We start from the raw sequence: 6000 nt of genomic DNA, 5'->3' as shown, positions 1-6000 counted from the left end.
ACGGATAGTTTAAATAACTTGACCACAGTTGTAAGCTAATATCTGGCAGAGTCAGGATTTGAACTCAGGTAGTTTGTTCCAGACCACCTGCATTTTAACCTGATACTATTAATGCATATAAAAAGGAGGAAAGGGATGTCAGGGTCTGGGGCAAAAATCTGGAGTTCAGTTGTGTGGGTGTGTGAGCCTGAAATATTCTGAGATTTTGATTTTTAAAAAATATGATGTTGTTTTATGTGTAAATAAGAACCATACTGGATATCTTGATGGGGGTAGTTTGTTTCCACTTACTGCCACTGGGTGCCATTTTTATATATGAATATTTTAAAATGCCAGACAGCCCCTTCATTTCTGCACTTCTATGTTTGAAGTGCAGCATAGGCTCATTTCCCAGACTATGAACTGAGCTCAAGTTTTTGGGACAAAACTCAGACTGATTTAAACTATCCCAGAATCACAGACCATGTTCCAAGTCAAATCCCTCTCCCCCAACCTCATTCCCAGTGTCTCTCGTTCAGCCAAGAGTGCCCTTCTCATCCCCTTTCCTGTCCCTCTTTACCTTCCCAATGGCATCTTTCATGAAGTATGAAGTCTTCCTTCACTGAATGGAAAAATTATGTTTTAAAGATCCACTCTTTTGTTCTGCTGCATTGAGAGAGAATATGTGTGGGCTGAGAGGAAAAAACAGGCCATATCTACACAGAACTTGAGAAGTAATGGGTTAAAAATTGCAGTGCTTCCAAGGGCCAAAAAACATTGTGCCTAATCTTTTTTTTTTTTTTTTTTTTTTTTTTTTTTTTTTTGAGACAGAGTCTCACTTTGTTGCCCGGGCTAGAGTGAGTGCCGTGGCATCAGCCTAGCTCACAGCAACCTCAAACTCCTGGGCTTAAGCGATCCTACTGCCTCAGCCTCCCGAGTAGCTGGGACTACAGGCATGTGCCACCATGCCCGGCTAATTTTTTCTCTATATATTTTTAGTTGGCCATATAATTTCTTTCTATTTTTAGTAGAGACGGGGTCTCGCTCTTGCTCAGGCTGGTCTCGAACTCCTGACCTCGAGCGATCCACCCGCCTCGGCCTCCCAGAGTGCTAGGATTACAGGCGTGAGCCACCGCGCCCGGCCGCCTAATCTTTTTATTTAAATTGTAAGGTTAGATTAAGTGGAAGCAACATTTTCTCTTCTTTCATTCTTTGGTTTAAAGGATTTGAAACTATCTGCATGTAAAAACAGGCAATTTGTCAGTTTAAATTAAAGGAATGTAGGTCTCTTGGATACTGTACAGGGAAGAGAAGAGGTTGAAGGGAAAATTAACATAGTAATGAAAAGATCAGAGGGAAGCGGACGAGTGATAACAGTTTGATAACAATCTTGTGGCCTTGGGATGGGGAAGGGATATGATTTTTAAAAATCTTTGTTTTGTGTGAGCAGAAATACAAAACTGGCTGGGTGAGGTGGCTCACTCCTGTAATCCTAGCACTTTGGGAGGCTGAGACAGGAGGATCACTTGAGCCCAGGAGTTTGAGGTTACAATGAGCTATGATGATGTCACTCCACTCTAGCCCCGGCGACAGACTGAGACTCCGTCTCAAAAAAAAAGACAAAATTAATGTATGCTCACTTAAGATCAAATTTTGGAAAAATATATGGTGTGGCAAGTTAATCCCTATATGCCCCCATCACCCCAAAATAACAGCTGGATGTATATTCCTCCAGATAAGTGTGCATTTAAAATATACATATATTGCTTATACAATCATCCATGAAATGAAGTCACTAATCATATCTGATTAGTTGCGGACACTTACTTACAGTTTCCTCCTGCATTTTTACAAATGTGGAATCATTATCCAAACTACTTTTTGCAACTTAATCTTTTTCACTTAATTTAAATTTAGACTTGTTCTCCTGTGTACACACAAATCTTCTTTGTATATAGAGTATTATTTTATATGTATGCTCATAGTTTTATTTAGCCATGATTTTATTTATACATTGAGGGACTGTCAGGCTATTTCTACTTTTTCATTATCACTAAAATTATGTAGTAAATATTCTTGAATGCATTGTGTAGGAAAAATTTCCAGAAGTGATATTTCGAGGACAAATTGAATAATAACTGTAAATCCATAAATGTCAACATTGCCTCCAAAAACGTTTCGTCTGTTTGTTTTGTTTTTAAACGTTTCACCGATGGGGTGAGGTGACGGTGTCCTTGCACGCTGTAGTCCCTCTTCAAAGTTCCTTTACACAAAGTGAATTACGTTGAAAATGAGCTTCTTTCATTGAACTTGACAGAGCCTTGCCTCCGTGGAGGGCAGCGTGGAACAGGCGAGGGGCTCTCCAAAGGAACACGGCGTCCGGGAGCACTGGTGTGTGTCTGAGGGGAGGGCGGGTCGCGGGGAGGATCCCCGCCGGTCCGGGTGTCTGCCGGGCTCCCCACGACTCGGAGGAGCCGCCCGGAGTCGCAGTGTTTCTCAGCCGAAGGAGAATCCATTTTTAACCCCGGGCAGGAATGGGCTCAGACACCAGCCCGCCGCTCCTAGAGGGTCAAGTTTCCTCCCCACAAGTAGGAACCCTACGCTTTAGGGAGTTCCCTCCCTGCGGCGCAGGCCCCGGCCCCTGCCGCGGTCCCGCCTGCGACGCAAGTGGCCCGCCCGCCGCCGGGAAGCCGCGCGCCCTGCTGTTTCCTGGGCGGGCGCGGCCGTCGCGCACCCGGAGCCGCCCCAGCCGCCCGTGCCGCGTCACCCCGCACCTGCCCGCGGCCATGAGTGTGCATCCGACAGAGCCGCGGCCAAGAATGAGCGCTCCCGGGTCCCGCCGGGGCCTCGGCTTCCTCCCCTCTGATCGATCCCGCGTCCCTAAACCCGAGGCTGAAGCAGAACCTGCCGCCAGCTTGCACAGTCCCTTGGCGCTGCCAGGGCCCCCGGCCTAGGGCGACTGGCGCTGCCCCGTGTCCTGGGTTTGGCGGGACCCACGGGGGACGCGTGAGGTTCCCGATGGTTCAGTTCCCGTCGGCCTCCATCTGTGTGTAGACAATAGGCCCAGTCCGAGGTAGAGCACCTCAGAAACGCAGAGGAAGCTGGAGAGACTGGGGCCAGGGAGGTTGCAGTGGGGCTGAGGATCTCAGATCATCGGTGAGCCCCAGCCCTGGCCACGACGCAGTGACCTCCACGTGGGGGACACTGCTCCTCAGGTTCCCACCTGGTCTGTGTCTTTCTTGGGTCAGTGGACTGCAGAAGTCTCCAGTTGGCCTAGTAGGCCACAGGCCTAGAGTCATTGTTTAGCCAGTACAGAATTTCATAACAATTCAAATTAGTTACCAACATCTAAAACCCTTGGAAATGAAATATCTGGCAACACCATCAGCTGGAGCTGAGATTCTGTCATCCCAGCCTTCTCAATTCCCAAATGTGACCAAGGCCATTACTCTCATTTCTATTATCAGCCTACCCCTATAAGCATTGATGTGTGTCCCCTGTTGGAGTCACAGAATGCCATGGTGGGGGCACCCTGAATAACAAATCCCTTTACCTTCCCCTGATATTTGATGCTGTGAATTGCCCAAGGTTACCCAGTGTGTGGCAGAGTTAGGTTTGGTACTCTCTTCACCAATGAGGGCTCAGAGGAGGGTAGTGACTTCTGTCAGGTCACCCAGCTAGACAGTGGCAGGTGCAGGCCTAGAGCCCACTTTCCTGACCACTGGCCCATTCTTCTGACTGTGTAGAGGCCTCAGTAAAACACAGCCAGTGACCAAAGATGTTGCACATGACCCCAACCTGAGCTCTTGGGCTTTGACCCAACACCTAGTCATTGGTCAGACCAACCAAGCTTCCATTGCCTCTGTCTACACCTATAGAATGGAGAGAATCCATCAGAGTTGGCATGTGTCTTGCTTTTAGCTTTCAGATGCAGGTTTTTTGTCTAAGAAACAACTGCAACAAACTGTGGACAGCTATTCCTCATCCTCACGCATAGTCTTAAAACTTGACCTTGCCAGTATTGTAGCAATTGTATTTGAAGGTACTAATCTGATCCCATTGGAAATCAGTGCCTCTAGCTATCAGAGGAATTTTCCCAAATCTTCAAACTTGCCACCTCCAGGGTATATGGAGACCAGAAAAGTAACAGACATGTCACTTGACCAGCCCTGTCACAGTTCTGAGTCCTGACCCCGATTTCTCACCTGGGAGCCAGAAAGAACTGGCTAGACTAGCAGAGGGCTCACAGGGGTGGAGACTCCCTATCTTAAAAACAGTACAAGCGAGCACAGTGGATGGAAAATGAGTTGCTGGGTACAACAATTGGTGTGGGAAAGGAGAAATACTTCTGAAATGACTTCTTGTTTTACTTAGGAGCATTTCTCACCCAAGGCTAAAGCATGTAAAACAAGATTAGAGGCCTTGGTGTTTCTCCATCTAGGAAATGAAGGTTTGAGGCATTTATGTTAAGTTAGCATATGGAATATCTATCTGTAACTGCATTAGCTCTCCAGACATGTCTCCTTACCTCCCCGGCAGTAAGTGAACAGCTTACAAAAGCTACAGTTTCTGTGGGAGAGGCTCAATTTGGATTTGAAACCAAGAAGGCTTAATAATACCCACTCTATATGAAATTACCACCTCATTTTAATAAGGTCCAAGATGTTTAATAGCTCACTTAAGGTCTTACAGCAAATTGGGAGCAGAAATAGAAGAGTTGGCTGCTTTTCTCAACTGGTTTCCCGAGAAGGGCTTGTTCATTCTCATTCTATCTCCAGAAAAACTTTTCATTTGTCCTCTTCACAATCCCTTCCCAATATCTCACTTAAGTGTTATCACTGTGCAAGTATAATTGTTTCTTTTTAAATGTATTGTACATATGAAAATAATTGGTTGCTGGTTGGCAACTTTTTCTGTTTGGTTCAGCTGCCTGCTTGAAAAAAGGTTTACTGTAGCCCATAGCCTAAAGTTGCATGAAGATGTATAAATTGTCAGTGAAAAATATTACATACAAATGCACACACCCCTTTATCACCACTCAGAAAGACTTGGGAAATTTACATTTTCTTCCCTCTTTCTCTCTCTCTCTCTCTCATTTGGAAAACATGGTTCCTCATTTCCCATTCTCTTAAAGGACTTTGGTCCTTCTGACTCTGTTCTCTTTGCCTCTTTGTTTGTGAGGCAAGTACAGCACAGGCATACTATATTCTCATCACCCATAGGCCAAGAAATTGGTCTTACATATTGTGCTAGTGAGGAAAGCTCTGGCTTCCAGTCTTAGAAAACCTAAAATAATCAGGGCTTAAATAAGGTAAAAATTTACCGTTTCTCATCTAAAAGTCTGGGTAGGGGGTACAGGGTTGGTGTGGTGCTTAATTATGTCAGAGAGCCATGCTGCATCTACCTTGTTGCTCTGCCTTATGTAGGCCCAGGTTGTCAGTAGACAAGCTCCAGGCAGAAGGAAAGAGAAATAATAAGAAAAACCATGCAAAGAGCTTATACATTTCTATCTTTTAAGGAATGTGCCTGGAAACTGCCACATGACATTTCTACTGACATTCCATTGGGCCAGGATTTAGTCCCAAGGCCACCCCGGTTGCAAGTGAGACAGGGGAATGCAGTCTTTAGATCTGGAAGCCATGTGCACAGATGAGGATTAGAAGTTCTTTTATTACAATAGAAGGGGAGACACCTGTCTGTCACAGTTAACTCTGCAATCAAGTGACTAGCACAGTGTAGAACACACAGTAGGACCTCAGTAAATTTTATTTATTTATTTATTTATTTTGAGGCAGGGTCTTGCTGTGTCACCCAGGCTGGAGAGCAGTGGTGCAATCATGCCTCACTGCAACCTCCAACTCCAACTCCTGGACTTAAGGGATCCTCCTGCCTCAGCCTCCCAAATATATGGGACTACAGGTGTATGCCACCATACCCACATAATAGTTTTTATCTTCTGTAGAGACAGGAGTCTCACTGTGTTGCCTAGGCTGGTGGTGAACTCCTGTCCTCAAGTGATCA

This window comes from Eulemur rufifrons, chromosome 29, assembly GCF_041146395.1.
Source record: "Eulemur rufifrons isolate Redbay chromosome 29, OSU_ERuf_1, whole genome shotgun sequence".
In the NCBI taxonomy this organism is placed as follows: domain Eukaryota; kingdom Metazoa; phylum Chordata; class Mammalia; order Primates; family Lemuridae; genus Eulemur; species Eulemur rufifrons.
Note: the sequence above shows the minus strand (reverse complement) of the source record.